General features: G+C 38.5%; 1 protein-coding gene across 1 annotated transcript in view; it reads left to right on the plus strand.

Moving 5' to 3' along the window:
- The window catches only part of LOC101675165 (cytochrome P450 7A1), a 45,895-nt gene that overhangs the window by 14,781 nt on the left and 12,031 nt on the right, over positions 1–19,083 (plus strand). The gene's annotated exons all lie outside the window — the stretch shown is intronic.

Here is a 19,083-nt window from a genome sequence, read left to right on the forward strand (position 1 = left end):
GAGAAGTCCTCAAGCAGACTCCCTTCTGAGTGCAGAGCCCTACATAAGGCCAGATCCCAGACCCACAAGATCATGACCTGAACCACCCAAGCACCCCAAGGAAGCTCTACTCTAGTTCTTGCTCCCTCAGATTTGAAGTTATTGGCATCTCCCAGAATCAGCTAAGCTAGGTATGGGGAATGGGGCCACTGAAATAGAGTTACTGTAAAGGTGAGAGTGAGCCAGCTCTGACATTGAAGCAGAGAGAGAAGTGAAGGGATGGCCCATCTGGGTCTTGGGAGGCTGGATCGGGGAACCAGACCTGATCCAGCATCCAGAGGTCACCTGGAGCTTATCAAACACATCCACATCTGTCAGAGCATATTCCTTCTAGATGTTAGCATTGGGGTGCAGAAATATCAGGACCTAATCTGGAGATTTCCTTCCCCTGTGGACTGACAGCCAGGAGCTCCTGGTGGAGCAGTGAGAGCAGAGAACCTAGCCAGTAGGTTCATGCTTTCTACCCAGCTCTCAGGAGGATTCATCTGGGCAGAGGCCTTTCTTTTGCTTGCTTTTCCCTCTCTGCATCCCTGAACAAGATTTCATCTTTCACCAGTCCCAGTGACATTCCTGAGCTCTTTTGCCATTATGGTACCCAACACAGTCTTATAGCATAATTCCACTAAAGTGCAAACTTCCACGGGTTCCCATTTGTGAGGTAACTGGCCCCTGTCCCTGATTTTGACTCCAGGGCAGGGAAGAAGAAACAGGTTTCTCTGGAGAGCTTCGGCTGGTTTGGCTGGGGCCACCCTACATTGAAGATAGCATGGGGAGAATAGGAAGCCCACACCTCCCCCACTCCAAAATCGCTGTTGCTAGGGAAAGATGCTACCTGTATTAGTTTCCTATTGCTGCTACATAAAAAAGTATAACAAACTTAGTGCCTAAAGACAGCACAAACATCTTACCTCACAGTTCTGAAGTCAGAAGTCAAAAATGGGTTTTATGGGCTCAACTCAAGGTTTTGGCAGAGTTGTGTCCCTTCTGGAGGGTCACATGTAGAATGCATTTCTTTGTTTTTTAGAAGCTGCCTGCATTCCTTGGCTCAAGTCCCGTCTTCCATCTTCAAACTTAGCTTCTTTACCACGTCTGTTTTTCTGACTGTAACCCTTTCTCCTATCTCCTGATTACATTGGGCCCCTCTTGTTAATACTACACAGAATATTCCTCCCAATGTCATGTGATTCTTAGTCACAACTGCAGAGTCCTTTTTGCCATGTAAGTGAACACTTCTGCAAGTTCTGGGCATGAGTACAAAGACATCACAAGAAGGTCATCACTCTGTCTCCTGTAACACCCTTGCACATATGGCTTCTATGAAAAGAGACTTCTTAGCTTTTCTGCTTTGGACACAGCTCACCAGAGCTGTATCTGTCTCAATGGGCAGGCCACTCTGCTGCTGTGAGCACAGAGAGGCAGGCCCTAGTTACATAGATTCTTCCCCTGGGACACTCAGAAACATCTAAGTAACGGATAGAGGTGCTGAGGTGGCTTCTTCCCTCACTGGAAAATAATACTGAAGAAAATTGTAGCACAAAAGACATGCAGAAGAGCTCTGGTTTGAAGGCATGGACATTTCACAGCAACTCCAAGCTCACGTAAGTAAACACAAGAAGTAAGAAAGTTATTAGAATAGTTAGCAGAATTATCCATGGGTAGCTGGGTACAGAGCAGGTACACTTACTCTTCTCCTTGTCCTTCTTCCCAAGTGGACAAAGGGTAGTTGTGGTCACCTCACTGGTAGACACAGGTAGAAAGAATACTGAGTGTGGAAACTGGAGCGGATAAGCCAGACATCGCTTCAGGTAAGTGACTCCAGGAAAACCTGGAGAGCCCTATTAGATAAGCAAGCTAAGGGCATAGCCACACATTCTTCCTGGAAGAATTGTTTGAGGATATATTCTAGTAAATTAAACAGTGACTCTAAAAATGAGGGATCGGAGGGGAGGGATTGGAGGAATAGGGTAACTGGGGGATGGACATGATGGAGGGCAAGTGATGTAATGAGCACTGGGTGTTCTATAAGACTGATGAATCAAGGACCTGTACCTCTGAAACCAATAATACATTATATGTTAATTTTTAAAACAGGAAAAAAAAGCCTCTCTGCGAGGTACCTGGCTGGTTCCTTCTGTAAAGCACATGACTCTTGATCTTCAGGTCATTAATTCAAGCCTCATGTTGGGCCTACAGCTTACTTGAAATAAATAAATAAACAAATTTTAAAAAAAGAATAAAACTGCTATGCAGTTTAAAGTACAAAAATAAAATAAAATAAAAATGAGGTATATATATGTGAGATGTGAAAAATAGTAACACTAGCAAAACATATAAAGTCTAATTATTGGTGTATAATGAATGGAAAAAGAGCCAAAACTTTAAAACAACAAACTGAAAATTATTTCTACATAGGAGATTCTGGGACATTAGAAGGAGAGAAATCAAATCATGTTCCATTTTTATCACGTTTGAGAACATAAAAAGACACTAGACGCTACTAGAAGAATACAAATTAAATACAAATATTAAAATTAGTATAAGCACTATTAATATTGAAATTATTTATGTATATATATTAGGTATTAGAAAGATATATGATATGTATCTATAGCTATTAATAGATAGATATAGCTATCAGTCTCTCTATATGTCACAAGAGAGAATCAAAATTAAGTATAGAGAGAAAAAAAAACTTTAATCCAACAAAGGTAAGAAGGAGAGAGGAAATAAGAAAGAGTGATAATTGGCAAATAAAGAGTAAGATAAAAATATAGGAGAAGGAAAAATAAACATGAAATAGTTTTATCCTATGAAAAGGTAAAAGCTCTCAAAGGTGCCTAGCTGGTTTAGTCCATAGAGCGTGTGACCCTTGATCTCAGGATTGTGAGTTTGAGGCCCATGTTGGGCATGGTGTCTACTTAGAAAAACAAAAAGGCAGAAGCTCTTATATTGTGGGAGATAAAAACAAATTCTGACTTTTTGATATTAAAGAAATCATACATTGAAAAGTGACTAGAAAGAATGGGAAAGATTTATAAGGTAAACATTAATATAAAGAAGACAAATGTAGCAATATAAAAACAAAAATAATTAGGCTGTATGGCAAAAGTCTTTATTGGTAGGAAAACCACGAACCTGTAATGTACCTATCGATATACCTTCAAATACATAGCAAGCAAAACTTAACAAAATGACAAGGAGAAAATGAGAACTCTCCCAACCAGCAGGAAAGTCAACTATAAGTCAGAAACAAAAATATCAAAATGGGAATAGTTAAAACTTAAAAATTTTAATGGAATATTAAAATTCTTATTAATAAAAAGATAAAGAGACCTATACTTAACACATAAAAGTATACACTTCATTGTGAAATCCACATGCAATACTTACCCAAACTGAAGATACATTAAACCACACTGAAAAATTTTAGAGTTCCCAAATCAGAATTCATGTAAGACCACATTCTTTCTTTTTTTTTTTTTTTTTTTTTTTTTAAAGATTTTATTTATTTATTTGACAGAGAGAAATCACAAGTAGATGGAGAGGCAGGCAGAGAGAGAGAGAGAGGGAAGCAGGCTCCCTACTGAGCAGAGAGCCCGATGTGGGCCTCGATCCCAGGACCCTGAGATCATGACCTGAGCCGAAGGCAGCGGCTTAACCCACTGAGCCACCCAGGCGCCCCCGTAAGACCACATTCTTAACCATAATGCAGAAAATGTGGAAATGCACAACAAAAAAATAAAAAATAAAAATAAAACATATTCCTTCCATTGGAAATTTTTAATCACTCCTTTAAATTACTTTTGGGCAGGGATGCCTGAGTGGCTCGGTGGGTTAAATGTCTGATTCTTGATTTCAGCTCAAGTAATGATCTTAGGGCTGTGAGATTGAGTTCCACTTTAGGCTCCATGCTGAGTGTGGAGTTTGCTTGAGATTCTCTCTCTCTCTCTTCCCCTGTGCCTCTCCCACTGCTCAAGCTCTCCCTGAATGAATGAATGAATGAATGAATAAGTAAAATCTATAAATTATTCTGGAACAAAGAAGAAATAGAAACAAGGGTTCTGAATTAGCTATCTTAGGGTATTATTTTTCCTCTATCAATTAATTGTTAAAAATGAAACACATACCAGTAATGACAGTTACTAATCATTTTAAACAACATTGATAGGCTTGATTTAATCATTTATATGTGCAAACTTATTTATATGTTTTCTTAGTCTTTATAAATTCTTATTTATATAAATTGGGAAATAATTTGAGAGCAATCTACTGAACAAACCAGAATAAGGATTCACAACTTTATTGACTAACAGAAGATTTAGGTAAAAAAGGAGTATTAATGTTGTCCAAACGAACTATCTAGAAACTAAGCCATAAAGTAGAGACCTAATGGTCAAGTAATGTTGACAAAAGGGTGTGCAGTAAATATAATGTAACCTAAGGTCCATCCGTCTTTGAAGTTGATCCTTTAATTTTATTCTCCCTTTTCAGTACATTTTCCCTAATCCTGTTGCTCTTGATGAGAGCAGTTACTCTTCAGAGCTGGCGTTCCTTGCACATATAATATCCAAAATAAGTGACTTTTCCCTCTACTGACAAGTGGCACGACTTACAACTGTCTGATGAACACTTATATTTAGGGAGGACTGAATACATACCACTGTCCTCTTGTAGAGTGGTCTCTATTCCAAGAACCAACCAAGGACTTCAATGATTAAAAATGCCTAGTAATACCTTTGGGTTTTTAAATCGGGAAGATGCTGAGCTATATGGGAGCAAACCAAACTATAGAGAAGAGATCAAGCTCTTCTGTGTAGTAACTGATAAGAGTAATCAATGTATTGAAACAAACAATAATTGGTGTCTCCACAACAGACTTTAAAGATTTTATTTCTGTATTTTTCTTGAGGGAGGGAGAGAGAGAGAGAGCGTGCACACAGGAGTGGTGGGAGGGACAGAGGAAGAGGATTCCCCGCAGAGCAAAGAAACTGGCAAGGGGCTTGATCCCAGAACCCTGGGATCACGATCCCAGCCAAAGGCAGATGCTCAACCAACTGAGCCACCCAGGTCTCCTACACATCAGGCTTTTAACAATCCCTAGATAACTGCTGGATGAATGGAATGAGAAAGTATACTAGTATACTAGTATACAAGAATAGACCCAACAATATTCGAGTATAAGTTCAATATTTCTGTCTACAAAGCAAAATCTTCACTAGGTGCTCAAGTGATAAAATCTATACAGAAATTATGACTTTTTGAATCTTATATTTGTGTAACATAAAAGAAATACCATGTGGAGAAATTTCATTGCCTCCAAGTTAAAAGCCCTGTGGACTAGAGAAACATGCAGACTGGCATTAGAAAGCATAGACAACCATGAGCTCTGATCTGGCTGTAGGACTGGATGCAGGGTGGGAGAGGGGCGGGGATCCAGGTAGAGGGCAGGGCCAGTGGGGGTCCCATAGGGACTGTGGGAATTTGGGGGCAGGGTTGCGGCTCACAATGCATGTGTTGGAGCCCTCAATATTTAGCTATCCTTAGGGGTTATCTGACACAACACTTGGGCTCAACCAAAAGACATTCCGAACCAGGTACAGACAACCAGTGACATGATGAAACACATTCAGATAAACTGGGAAGTAATGTTTTATGAGTCATGATATGCTAAATATGTATGTCATACCAGAAGCAGACTTGATAAAAGCAAGATAATTAATAAGAGATTTAAAAAAAGTATGCCTCAGTTCTCAGGTATGACATCACAGACCCATGGTGTGCAAAGATGTAAGTTCTGCCTGGAAGTTTTACATCCACAGAAGTACCAGTTTTCTATTTTTCTTCTAGTCAGATGTCAATCTTTAACTTATGCCAGTGATTCACATCATCCTTCTTTACAGTGCTAATCCTACAGGAGATTTCACTGGCTTGGTTTGGGAAGCCTAGTTGCTGTCACTGCAGCTTCTGAAAAATCTCTGCCTTGGTCTTTAGCCTAAGGGGCTATGGGTGCCTTGTACAGCTCCTTTTTGGGACAATGCAAGGCAGTTCTTACATTGGTTCCAAGAACAATGAATGTGCATTTAATGAAAGCAATTGATGTCATGATCAATACCACTTTGAAGGCCAGAGCCTGTGAGGCTATAGAAAGTATCTCCTTATTAGTTGAAGGAAAACAGAGTACCTCAAGAGGAGAATTGATGTTTGGATTAAGACTTATGAGAGCCAGAAATAACATCATTGGGTCCACTAGCTTAAATTTTGGATTATCTTTATCAGTTCAAAGCCAAAATAAAACAGTGTTATCTAATGCTGTATAATAAGTAAATGCAATATAAAGAAGCCCAAAAGGTATTCATTAAACATGCCTAACAGCAGGGTAAACACATTATCCAATTAGGAACCAGGTTAGAACTCATAATTGGTGATATCTAAGCAGCTGGGTGAAGGCACTCGTGCGTGACAGCCCCACCTCTGTATGTCATTATTTCCTGGTTTGACCTTGCAGCTGAGTCAGACAACTATCTCCACTTTGTCTTGGGTAATGGCCAGATACAAGGATTTATCATGCCCTAAATAGGCACCCATTGATTTCTAATCAGGAAGTATGGAAAGGTATGACACAAGGCAGTGCTCTTTACCTTGCATGAATTAAAGAAATTTCATTTCCCTCTCACCATTTTGATTTTCCATTCTTACTTTGCTTTCCCCTGAACATTTCATCTCCTTTCACTCTTTTTCTTTAAAGAGTTTATTTATTTATTTGAAGAGAGTGCAAGAGTAGGGGCAGAGAGAAGCAGGCTCTCCGCTGAGCAGGGAGCCCGATGCAGACCCTGGATGGTGACATGAGCCTAAGGCAGATGCTTAACAGACTGAGACACCCAGGTGCCCCTCCTTTCACTCTTTTAACAAATGTTGCCTGCCTTCTTTTGTGTCAACACTCTTCCAGATATTGGACTATAGTAGTAATTAAAGCACACAGAAATCATTGCCCAAAATATTATAAAATTTTTGAAGAAAATATAAAAGATATGTTATCTATATCTATAGATAACGATATACCTTTATGACATTGGGATAGGATAGATTCATTTAATCAAGAGTCAAATAGCACAACATATGTTTTAAAGGCCTGAAAAATTTGGCCACATTAAAATTAAAGTCAAATATATTAAATAGTCTAATAGTTCTATTTCTTTAGCAAACCCTGATATAGATGTTATAGGATTTCTTTTCGTTCAGTGCCCACAGTTCTTGGACACTGCTTTGGAGAATGAAGAGATAGACCAAACAGAGAGGCGGGCAGCAAAGAGAGGTTTGATTGATAATGAAGTGATAGTACAAATCTCCTGAAGAGGGAGGGAACAAGAGAGGGTTGCCACCAGAGTTTCCAAGTCTAGGGATTGTTATGGGCTTGTTGGCATGCTGTTTTAATCTGATTAACTTGTGCCTGTCATCCAATCGGGTTTTTGTCATCTGTCTGTTATGTGGGAAAGAGTGGGGGGGTGTCTCCTTCCAGGGTCGTATAAAATCCTTTTAAGGGTGGTTTCCTTAGAACAGGGCGACTCCTTGTCCCTACCTGCCTTTCTTCCCACTATTCTTCATCACAGATGTACCACAGTTTGTTTATTCATTCACTCATTGAAGTATATCTTGATTGTTTCCAGTTTTTTACAATTATGAATAAAGCTTCTATAAATATTTGTTTGCAGGTTTCTGTGTATACATAAATTTTCAGCTCATTTGGGAAAACACCTGGGAGCATGGCTATTGGATTGTGTGGTAGCTTATCTGTTGTAATCAATTGCCAAATGGTTTTCCAGAATGACTATACCATGTTGCATTCCCACCAGCAATTATTGAGAGTTCCTGTTACTCTACATCACTGTCAGCATTTGGTGTTGTCAGTAGGAGCCAGTTTTTAATAGTGCCATAATGTGTGACAACAATATTTTAAAACTAGAATCTTCTGGTGAACAGATGGGATTTCGTATTTGTCTGTCTTTGTGGTGTTTGGGAACAAGACTGATCCTTTTGGATTAAGTGGGTCCTTTGGGTTCTTATGTCTTCTTGATGAGAAGAGCTTACAAGAGTGTATTAGATGTCCTAATTTAGACAGGTGGGTACTTAAGCGATTAGTTGGAGACAGAAAAGTACCATTGGCATAATTGTACCTTAAGCAAGGGAAAGCAGTGGCATTTACTTGGAAAGATACTGTATCTAATCTCCGTAAAATCTTCTTTAAGAGTCTAACTAAAACCTGAAGGCTTAGTCAGATGACTGCCAAGTGAAACCATGGTTATCTTTCTTTTGCCTTCTGGCTCTCCACTTCCCACCTTTCTCTACCACTGTGGGACAGAAAGAAGTATAAATGTTTTATGTGACTCCAATTCTTAGCTGCTTATGACTATTTGTACATACAGGTTCATCTGAGACCTTGGTGATTTTGCTTAATATTTTACAAGAATTTTAAACTGGGATTTTAAGCTCCTTTTTCCACTTATTCAAAAGAACAACAAGAGAAAATTACCTTTGCAATGTTCTGTACTTTCAGATAAATAACATTTCCAACAAATTGAGTAAATTAATGATGACATTTAAATTTCAAGCTAAGAATAGTCAGATTTGGGTGGTGGGGTAATGGGTATGCAGTGTTTCTTCATGGTTCTTGACATTTCTGCATATAAGCTGTGTCTCTCCATGTACACTTGCCTAGGGATTCAGTAGGCAAGCAATAATAGTAATAAAACAGTATGTTCCTGGTTCACATTTCACCCTGTGAATTATGGGTTTTCCTGTTCCATTCTGCAACACCGTGAACCTCAGCTCTACACACACACCTCAGATTCCTCCCATGTCTACCAGTTCCATGTTCTAGGCACTAAATGGAACCATTGGAAGAACCATTGATTATGTACCTGGAAATGAAAATAGAACATGTCCCAGGCAACGATTTACAAAAGTCCCAAGGGATGGGGGCACTGTTGTCATTTGCCTTTAGCTCTTGTCCTGCTCCTATTTGGTCTTGCAAATATTTGTTTTTCATTTTGTCCCCTATGGAGGAGTTTAAATTAGTCTGGTTCTCTGCCTGGGACCAAAAAGTCCGAAGATCTGTAGTCCCAAATTCTTAGGAGAGCTGATGATTTAAGTTCCAGTCTGGGTCCTAAGGCAAGAAAAGACTGATGATGTTCCAGCTTGAAGACCTCAGACAAACTGACTGAGTTCTCTGTGGCTCAGTCTTCTGTTCTATTCTGGCATTCAGTGGATTAGATGAGGCCTGCCCACACTGGGGAAGGCCATCTGCTTTCTCAATCTGTTGATTCAAATGTTATTCTTATCCAGAAGCACTCTCACTGACATACCCAGAATAATATTTAATCTAACATCTGCCCACTATCCCTTCTCCAGCCTCCCTCCACAGCCCAGTCAAATTAACACAGAAAATTAACCATCACAACATCCATACAATGGAATATCATTCAGAAATATAGAGGCAGGAGCTATCAGGTCATGCAAAGACACAGAGGAATCTTAAACGTATATTGTAAGTGAAAGAAGCCAATCTTAAAAGGTTACAAGCTATATTATTCCAACTCGATGACATTCTGGAAAAGGCAAAGATGTAGAGACAATAAAAAGGTCATGGTTGGGGGACGCCTAGGTGGCTCAGTTGGTTGGACGACTGCCTTTTGCTCAGGTCATGATCCTGGAGTCCCGGGATCGAGTCCTGCATCGGACTCTCAGCTCCACGGGGAGTCTGCTTCTCTCTCTGACCTTCTCCTCATTCATGCTCTCTCTCACTGTCTCTCTCTCAAGTAAATAAATAAAATCTTTAAAAAAAAAAAAAGTCATGGTTGGAAGAGATTTGGCAAGGAGGAAGTAAAGAATGAATTGGTGGAGCCATGAAATTATTCTATATGATGTTGTAATGGTGACTATATGACATTATGCATCCATCAAAACTCATAGAACTATACACACAAGGGGTGAATCCCAATGTAAACCACGGACTTTAGCTAATAATAATGTACCAATATTGGTTTATCAATTTTTTTATAACAAATATACCACATCAATGCAAAATAATAATAGGGGAAACTCAGAGGGCATATAGGTGAACTCTTTGCTTTCTGTGCATTTTTTTGGGTAAACCTGAACCTGTCTTAAAAATTGAAATCTATTAGTTAAAAAACAAACAAACAAGCAAACAAACTTTGTTCCATAGAGCCAGATGGATCTCCACTATGATGTTGCTACTCATCTGAATCCCTGTGCAGGGTGCAAGGTGTCTTAGACTTAATATTTTATTTCATGGCTTTAAAATTTTTTATATTCACACACTTAGTTATTTTTGCCAAAGCCTGGCTGCCTTATGTGGAGGCCTGGTTTCAGAGGCCCTTTCTGCCTCAGTCAGTATATTCTACCAGAGTCAGCTCTTGACCCAAAATACCCATTTGGCGTTGGTGGTATAGTGGTGAGCATAGCTGCCTTCCAAAATACCCATTTGGATCAGAGTTCCCAGTATGGAGTCTCCCATCTCTCATGGTGAGTTTTTATTTCCCATTAGCTGACATAGATGAATTTAAATATCATCACAGTAGCTTCTACAAAAAGAAAAATCAATCCATCTTCAAGGAATAAAGAATTCAACAGATCTAGACTCAGAGATGATCAAGATGTAGGAATTGACAGGGAATCCAAAAGAATTATGATTAAAATGTTAAAATATCTAATGGAACAAATAGACAATGGGCATTAACAGTTATATTATAAAGATGAAAACTATAAGACAGTCAAATGGAAATGCTAGAAATTAAAAAAAAAACCATGAGATCAGAGATCAAGAATTTCTTCAATAAGCTTATTAACAGCTTAGAAACTGCAGAAGAAAGAATCAGTGTAGTTGAAAAATAAGTCAGCTGAAATCATACAACTGAAACACAAAGAGGAAGAAGAAGGAGAAACAGGAAAAGGAGGAGGAGAGGAAGGGAACAACTTTGGGTTAATGAACTAACACACATGTAATTGGAATCCCAGAAGAAAAGAGTGAAAGAGAGGTAAAAGAATATTTGAAGAGACAATGCTTGAAAATTTTCCAAAGTCTGAAAGAATACAAGCCACAATTTGTTAAAGAAAAATCAAATGAACGAACAAACAAACAAACAAAACACATTAAGAACATCATTGTCAAACTGCTAAGAACCAAAGTTAAAGAAATAGTTTTTTTAGTTTCTTTTTTTATTTTTATTTTTAAAAAAGATTTTCTTTATTTCTTTGAGAGAGAGTGAGAGAGCATGAGAGGGGAGAAGGTCAGAGGGAGAAACAGACTCTCCATGGAGCTGGAAGCCTGATGCAGGACTCCATCCCAGGACTCTGGGATCATGACCTGAACTGAAGGCAGATGCTTAACCAACTGAGCCATCCAGGAGCCCTCTATTTTTTTTTTTTAAATTAACATATAATGTGTTATTTGTCTCAGAGAAAAGTTAAAGAAATCTTAAAAACAATCAAGGGAGGGGTGTGCCTGGGTGGCTCAGTGGGCTAAGCCTTTGCCATTGGCTCAGGTCACGATCTCAGGGTCCTGGGATCAAGCCCCACATTGGGCTCTCTCCTCAGTGGGGAGCCTGGTTCTTCCTCTCTCTCTCTGCCTGCTGCTCTACCTACTTGTGATCTCTCTCTGTTAAATAAATAAATAAAATTAAAAAAAAAAAAACAATCAGGGGAGGAAAATCATTATATATAAACCCAGTACCATAGCCTGGCAAAACACCCATTTGGTCAGTATGAGTCAACTGGAAGTTGTGACTGGCTACCTGACCCACTGCTGGGTTTCTCTTCTTTGTCCACATGCTTGAAAACAGGAAAACTCAAATGGATTTATCCTAGGATCCCTGGGTTTTGAGCTTCTCCAGGGTCCTGCTGTCACCAGTTAGACCCCAAGACCTGACCTTTACTGCCCACTTGCTTGTACTCACTAACCTTTGCCCCACACTTTTTCTTAAGCTCTTCTTTCCAGCTTATCTCTAACACCACCCCTCAGGTGATAGCAACTGCCCTGACAAGACCTCCAGCCAGCCCAGACCACTCAGACCAGTTTGAGCTAAATCCCTGACTTGTGCCTCCACAGAGAGGTCCTGGAGTGACCTTTGGAATGACTGACAATTACCTTTACCTCATGATAATACTAAAATCTCCACCCAAGGAGGAGCACCAGGCCTCATTTGCATAATATAATGTATATACAGGCATTCTTCCTTGAAGGCACATGCATGACTTATGCTCACCTCTACATATGTTGACAAGACTTCTCTATCTAAATACGCATCCTAGGGGCCCCTGGGTGGCTCAGTCGGTTAAGCTTCTGATTCTTGGTTTCAGCTCAGGTCATGAACTTGGGATCATGGCGATCAATTTCCACATGGGGCTCGTGCTGAGCATGGAAACTGCTTAGGATTCTCTCTCCTGTTCCCTCTGCTCCTCTATCCCTGGCTCTTGCACACGCAGACTTGTATGTGCTCTCTCTCAAAAAAAAATTAATTAGTTAAACAAAAATAAATATTTATCCTAAACCTGAACAAAAGAAATCCATTTACCCTCGCTTGGAGAGTCACACCTTTGGAAGTTATTCCCCGTGATGATCTTACTTGTTGCAAATAACTTTTCCTTTGTGTGACAGCTCACCTGGTATAGTTTCTGTGACTCACCAAAAGACTGAACTCACCTTGTTTCGGTTACATTGCCCCTTTGTGGTCTTATTGTTTTCTTTTGTAAATCCCAGGGCCTTGGCTTTTAACATCAAAATGGAGGCTTCCTCAAGTCCAGGTTTTGTTGGCTTCAAAATGTGGGGTGGGAGACTGGCTCTGTTTCTATGGGCTGGATTTATATAGTACTTTCTAGGACGCTAGTGGTTCCATCAGTGAGTTACAGGTGCTTCCTCAGGTTTCCTTCACTGCAGAGGAAGCGTCTGTGTACATGGTTGTCCACTAGAGAGCGATATGAGCATTAACTTCTTTAAACGTGAAACTGGGCCAGATCTCTAGCATAAATGTATTTGTACACTAGAGAAAAAAAATAATGAACTCTTAAACAACCAATGTTTAAATTATTTTCATATTACTTTCTGGTTTGTGCAATGGTTGCAACATGTTTAATATTTTCTAAAAATGCACATTAGTAGAAAAATCAAGCAAATGTAAGAGAAAAGTATTGCTAGAGACATGCTAGAATGATAAAAGGGTCAAAATCAAGAAATTATAATAATTATGAATCTCTATGCAGCTAACAATAGAGTTGTAAAATACATGAAGCGAAACTGACAGAATTTAAGGGAGAAATAGGCAATTCAGCAGTAATAGAGGCTTCAGTACTTAACTTCCAATAATAAATAGATAAGAGGCCAAAAGGGAATTAGAAGATATGAACATTATAGACAAACTAGAGTCAATAGATGTGTAAAGAACACCCACACAACAGCAGACAAAATCTTAAATACATGTGGAACATTGTCTAGACAGATATACGTCAGACCACAAAATAAGTCTTAATAAATTTAAAAGATTGATATCATGCAACATATATTCTCTAATAATGATGGAATGAAATTAGAATTCAATAACTGAAAGAAATTTGGGGACTTTGCGAATGTGTACAAATTAAATAATACACTTCTAAATAACCAATGGATCAAAGAAAAAAAACACAAAGGAAAGCAGAAAATACTTTGAGATGAATGAAATTAAGAAGCAATATGCCAAGGGGTGCCTGGGTGGCTCAGTGGTTTAAAGCCTCTGCCTTCGGCTCAGGTCATGGGTCCTGGGATCAAGCCCCGCATGGGGCTCTCTGCTTAGCAGGGAGCCTGCTTCCTCCTCTCTCTCCCTGCCTACTTGTGATCTCTGTCTGTCAAATAAATAAATAAAATCTTTTAAAAAATGCCAAAAATTAACGCACTAAAAGTAGTGCTTAGAAACTTTTAACTTTCTATTTTAAAAAAAAGGAAGATCTTGGGGCGCGTGGGTGTCTTAGTGGGTTAAAGCCTCTGCTTTCTGCTCAGGTCATGGTCTCAGGGTCCTGGGATCCAGCCCCACCTCGGGCTGTCTGCTCAGCAGGGAGCCTGCTTCCTCCTCTCTCTCTGCCTGCCTCTCTGCCTACTTGTGATCTCTGTCTGTCAAATAAATAAATAAAATCTTTTTTTAAAAAAGGGAGATCTCAAATTAATAACCTAACCTTCCACCTTAAGAACATAGAAAAGTAAGAGCAATATAAACATAAAGCAAGCAGCAGGAAAAAAATAATAAAAATCAGAGCAGAAATACATCAAATAGAGAATGGAAAAATAATACATACAATCAACAAAACCAAAAGTCAGTTCTTTGAAAAGATTAATGAAATTGACCAAAAAAAGGGAGACTCAAATTTCTAAAATGAAGAATACACAAGGGGTATTACTACCAATATTACAGAAATAAAAAGGAGGAAAGAAAATAAGGGCATGCTAAGTAAGAGCAATTATACACAAACAAATTCGATAACCCAGATGAAATGGATGCATTCCAGAAAAACACAGATTATCAAAAGCAACTCAAGAAGGAATAAAAAAATCTAAATAGATCCACAACAAGAAAAAAGAATAACATTAAAAATTTTTTGAATTCCTACAATGAAAATTCCAAAACCAAACATCTTCACTGGTAAATTCTACCAAACATTTGAAGAAGAAATAATACAAACTTTTCACAAATTCTCCATAAATTAGAAGAGGAGGGGTCATTTTCCCAATACTGGATTCATCCTAGAATCCAGTATTGTCTCATCCTAACATTGGCTAAAGATATTACAGGTAAAATAAACTGCAGACCAGCATTCTTTAAATATATAGACACAAAAGTCCTTAACAAAATACTAGCAAACTGAATACAGCAACATATAAAAAAGATTATATACACCATTAACAAATGTGATTTATCCTAGGAAGGATGGTTCAACATGAAAATTAATCAATGAAATATAAAATATTAATGCAATAAGGACAAAAATGACATGATTGTCTCAATAGATGCAGGAAAAGTATTTAACAAAAGTCTAACACACCTTCATGATAAAATCACTTCAAAAACCCTAGAAATAAGACACTGTCTCAGTACAATAAAAAGTATGTATGGAAAACCACACCTAATGTCATACTTAATGGTGAAAGGCTAAAAGCTTTTCCTCAAAGATAAAGAACAAGACAAAGACATCTGCTCTTGCCACTTCTATTCAATGCTGTATAGGAAATTGTATGCAAGGTACTTGGGCAAGAAAAAGAAATAAGAGACAGACATATGTGAAAAGAAAACTACCTCTATTTTTAGAAGACATGATATTCTATATTGAAAATCCTAAAAAAATCCATAAAAATTTTCTTAAAGCTAATAATCTCAGCAAAGTTATAGAATACAAAATCGACATCCTCAAATTACTTTATTTCTATACACTAGCAATGAATAATATGTAAATGAAATTAAGAAACAACCTCTTGTACAACAGCACCAATAAGAATAAAATAACAAGAATAAATTTAACAACAACAAAAACGTATGAAATTTCTATACTAAACTGTAAAACATCATCAAAAGAAATTAAGGACCTAAGTAAATGGGAAAACATCCTGTGCTCATGGACCAAAAGACTTAATATTGTTAAGATGATAATACTTTCTAAATTGGTCTACAGAGTGAATGCAATCCCTATCAAAATCCCAGTTACACTTTTTTGGGCAGAAATTTATAACCTGATTCTAAAATTCATATGGAAATGTAAGAGATCCAAAATATCCCAAACAAATATGAACAAAGGATTTGAATTCTCCAAGGAAGATTTCTAAAGGCCAATGATCACATAAAACAATGCTCAACATCATTTGTTACTAAGGAAATGCAAATCAAAACCATAATGAGGTATTACTTCACACCCAATAGGATGGCTATACTTAAAAAAGACAGACTAATAGTAAGTGCTGACCAGGATATGGAAAAATTGGAATTCTCAGACATTCCTGTTGGGAATGTAGAATGGTGCAGCCATTTTGGAAACCAGTTTGGTAGTTCAAAAAGTTAAATATGGAGGTACCATATGACCGAGCAAATCCAATCTTAGCTATATACACAGGAAATTTCAAACATAAATTCACACAAAAACTTGAATATGAATGTTCATAGTATTACTATTCATAGCAAGTAAAAAGTGGGGAAAACAGTGGAAAAAGTCTCAGCTCCTGTCTTCTCTACCTCTGTATCGTCAGTACTTAACTAGTGCCTTGCACAAAATAGGTGCTGAGTTACTATGAATGAATGCATGAAATAATATTTTGTAAATGATCTGTTCATCTTTCCCTCGTTACCTAATAGCATCTTCTACATACTGAGTGTTTGAAACATGTTTGATGAATTAATTTTACATCTGAATAGGTAGGTGGCATGCTTACTCTTTCCTAAATGTGTACTTTGGCACGTTCTGATGGCAATGAACTTCTTCTGAGGTTCTGAGCTGTAGGGAAGGAATGCTGAGCTTCAATTCAGAAGAATATGGGGTTGTCCTGGATTTACCACTTAATAATTACAACAAACATTTTGGAGCTCAGATTGTGCCAAGCTCTGGGCTAAACATTATATGTACATTGCCTTATTTCACTTCGATATCGATATTATGAGTCATGCACTATAACCATCGCTATTTTACAGATAAGAAAGCAAAGTCTTAGAGAGGAAAGCACCTTGTTCAAAGGTATATACTTAGTCAGAGGCAGTCAGAATGCAAACCTAGATTTAATTCGAGCTTCCACTCCAATATTTGAACTATTTCAAGCTATGCACCATTAACCACTAAACCCTCACCCCTTCTACTTCCTCATCTTCTTTTTTTTTTTTTTTTTTTTAGTATTTTATTGATTTATTTGACAGAGAGAGAGAGCACAAGCAGAGGGAGAAGTAGGCTCCTGGCTGAGCAAGGGAGCCTGATGAGAGGTTCGACCCTGGGATCATGACCTGAGCTGAAGGCAGACGCTTAATGACTGAACTACCCAGGTGCCCCTCTCATCTTCGTTTTTAATGATTTATTTATTTATTTTAGAGAGAAAGAGAGAGAGCAAGCATGTGAACATGCTTCCTTGGTGAGAAGGGCAGAGTGAGAGGGAGAGAGAGAATCTCAAGCAGATTCTCTATTGAGCACAGAGCCCAACATAGGGTTCAATCTCATGACTCTGAGATCATGATGTGAGCTGAAATTAGGAGGCAGATGCTTAACCAACTGAGCTATCCAGATGTCCCTATCCTCATCTTTATTTTTAATATATTTTTAAAAGATTTTATTTATTTATTTGACAGACAGAGATCACAAGTAGGCAGAGAGGCAGGCAGGGGGTGGGGGAAGCAGGTTCCCTGCCAAGCAGAGAGCCTGATGTGGGGCTCAATCCCAGGACCCTGAGATCATGACCTGAGCTGAAGGCAGAGGATTTAACCCACTGAGCCACCCAGGTGCCCCAATATTTTTATTTGAGAAAGAGAGAGTGAGCACAGGAGAAAGGTGGAAGGGAGAGGCAGAGGAGAATCCAGGGGCCCAGGTGACACTTTTCTCATCTTCAAAATAGTTAAAATACTTGCCATGCCCAACTGAGCTGATTATTCAGGTAGGAAAGTATATGTCAGAAGCTTTTAAAAAGTAAAAACTTTAAAACTAATGTGAAAACATCGTGAATCTCTGAGACAGGACTTAACACCTTTTATTCTCTAGTCTTGTGAAACTGTATTTGTTCAATGGACACATGTGTATGTATTAGGCATTTGCAACCTCAACACCATGTGTTTAAGGTTCAAAACCATATTTGAGAATCAGATACTCTATATCTGCCATAACATAATTGGGATTTTTATTTTCTAAAAAGAGAATAGATGATGCAGGTCAAATGTGAACAGGTATGTTTCCTAAATGCTTATTGTAAAAGCCCCAAATTAATCATAGCAAAATTTCACCATCTCATTCCATTTTTATCTCCCACTGACGCCCTGAATTAGGAAACTGATGTGCATTTTTAGTCCATGGATGGAGTCCAGCAATGCTCTTGAAAAAAATGCAAAGCATTGCATTAATTGAAGCAATCTTGTCTGACTTGTAAATTCTGGAAAACAACTTATTGAACTCAACTGTTTGGCCACATTAGTATCTCATTTTATTTAAAGCAATCGTAGTGATGTGTAAGTTCTATGTAAATGATGTTTACTGCACTTAAATGTGTCATCAGTCTACAGAAGCTGGTAGTTCTAGTTGTTCTTTATTGCTTTCTGCTTGTCTGCTTGTTTTGTATATATCTGTTCATGGTGATGGAGCCTTGGACTCAGGCCCTCCATTCTCTGAGGTTCAGAACAAGGGTTTCCTGCACATCAGTGAGCATGTAGTCTATGCTACTCTCTAAAAGAGGAAATTGACAGGCAATGGGAGGATTAGAGCATTTAGATAAAACTCAATTATCCTGCTGGGCCTTCTGGCAAGGAGAACATCCTTCTTTGTGGATCGGGGTACTTACTCTTTCCCCCACTGCAGTGGAAGCCCCACAGGGTCAGGGTGCATGGCTGTCTCATTTACCACTGTGTCCCCAGTATTGCTGCAGTGCCCAACACAAGGAGTAGGTGCTCAGTGTGAGTGTGGGTGTGTATGGGTGTATATGTGTGTGTGTGTGTGAGAGTGAGTGTGTGATTGTGGAGAGAGAGAGAGAAGGGGAGCAAGAGAAAACAAATTTCACATTTTGACACATAGTGGAGAATAAACAAGCGAGAAAAGGACCTTCCACTCAGCTAGCATTTATTTAACACCTGATACTCTCTGAGCACCCTGAGATGTCCTAAAATCCATGCATGAAGATTTACACCCTTGTCTCACCAGGAAATCCTGTACGTACTTCCATGAAGCCTACTAATAGTTTTGACAACTGTAACAAGCATCTATCCACAATCCCACTTATCAGATTAGAAGCATATTAGGAGTGTAATGGATCCCTATGCGGACATGTGACAGCAG

This window comes from Mustela putorius, unplaced genomic scaffold (genome assembly GCF_011764305.1).
Source record: "Mustela putorius furo isolate JIRA1106 unplaced genomic scaffold, ASM1176430v1.1 tig00000151_pilon_pilon_pilon, whole genome shotgun sequence".
Classification (NCBI taxonomy): Eukaryota; Metazoa; Chordata; class Mammalia; order Carnivora; family Mustelidae; genus Mustela; species Mustela putorius.